At 41.7% G+C, this 1,653-nt stretch overlaps 1 non-coding gene across 1 annotated transcript; it reads left to right on the forward strand.

Moving 5' to 3' along the window:
• The first annotated feature begins 1,546 nt into the window (after positions 1-1,546).
• Positions 1,547-1,653, forward strand: LOC120578747 (small nucleolar RNA R71). Its single transcript, XR_005644558.1, has one exon. It is a non-coding gene; the product is annotated as a small nucleolar RNA R71 (small nucleolar RNA).

Raw genomic sequence — 1,653 nt, forward strand, 5'->3', positions numbered from 1 at the left:
TAGATGACGCTAATGAGCGTTCTTTCACATCATGACCTTTAATCGCGTTACAAGATTAGAGAGCGGGACCTTTCATATAATTCTCCAACTCAAACCCTATCAGCTCATCACTCACTTGAAAAACGATCCTACCATTCTAAACATCTACTATAGCACCCGCAGTGGCTAGAAAGGGTTGTCCTAAAATTATAGGGCACCCATTGTCCTCATCTATGTCATGCACCATGAAATCAGTTGGGATGTCTATCCCTTCTATTTTAACGGGGATGTCCTCGACATATCCGACAGGATGGATATCAGAACGATCGGCTAACTTCAATGTTGTTTCGGTAGGCTTTAACTCTCCCAACCCCAGCCTTTTAAAGAGGGGTAGGGGCAAGAGACTAACACTAGCGCCTAAATCACATAAGGCTCGTTTTAAGGTTTCACTCCCTATCATACAAGGGATGGCAAAACTTCCTGGATCCCTAAGCTTAGTAGGTGGCTTCTTAATGATTGCACTATTTTCCCTTGTCAATGCTATTGTTTCATTATGATCTATAGCCTTTTTCTTTGAAAAAATGTCTTTTAAAAACTTGGCGTATAGAGGCATACGAGACAAAGCTTCAGCAAAGGGAATCTTAAAGCAAATCTTTTGAAGTACGTTTAAAAATTTAGTGAATTGAGTCTCCAAGTTAAGCTTAGTAAGCCTTAATGTTGTAAGGGCTTTGTTCTTATCAAGCGGTTTCTTTCTTTCTATCACACCTTGCTTACCTAGGCACTTAACACTCTCTCCCTCGACACTTTTGGCTTTAGCAACGGTCTCTTCTAACTTACTACCCCTAAGAAAAATAGCGTTGACATGAGCTTTCGGGTTTGTTTCAGGTTGACCAGGAAAGACTCTTGGTGTTTGAGAAGAGGTGGCCACTTGTTGGGCCACTTGGGAGATTTGGGTCTCAAGCATTTTGGTGTGTGTGGCGATAGAATCAACCTTGGTAGTGAGTTTGGAGAGAGAGTCGTTCAGAAATCCTGTTTGGTTTTTCAGTTCTTGAAGATTTTTATTTTGATTAGCTATGCAATTTTCCAACAAAATCTCCAAACTTGATTTCTGAGCCACTCTCTGGTTGTTTGTATAGCCAGGTGGTGCTGCTTGTCCATAGGAACCTTGAGGATTTTTGTAAAAATTTTGATTTGGCCTCATTCCTTGGTTATATTGAGCGTAATTCAGTTGCTCAATATTGGCAGCACTACCTAACTGACAATCAACACCGATATGACCGGATACACTACAGATTTCACAAGGAGGGGATGCAGAAGAAGCTGTGACAGCATTAACATTATGCTTTTCAAAACTTCGTATATACCTGCCTCTTTCTTAGAGGGGGTAGGAGCGGTGACGGCTCTCTCATTGGTCCATTGGTAATGATTCTGAGCCATGTCTTCAATCAAGGCATAAGCCTCCGTATAGTTTTTGTTCATTAGAGCTCCACCTGCAGCTGCATCAACAGACATCTTAGTGGTATATGACAAGCCATTATAAAACGTGTGGACTATAAGCCACTTTTCTAAGCCATGGTGGGGACAAAGTCCGAGCATTTCCTTGAAACGCTCCCACGCTTCATAGAGAGACTCCCCATCTTTCTGATTGAACCGCGTGATTTGATCTCTAAGTTT

Source organism: Medicago truncatula, chromosome 2 (genome assembly GCF_003473485.1).
Source record: "Medicago truncatula cultivar Jemalong A17 chromosome 2, MtrunA17r5.0-ANR, whole genome shotgun sequence".
In the NCBI taxonomy this organism is placed as follows: domain Eukaryota; kingdom Viridiplantae; phylum Streptophyta; class Magnoliopsida; order Fabales; family Fabaceae; genus Medicago; species Medicago truncatula.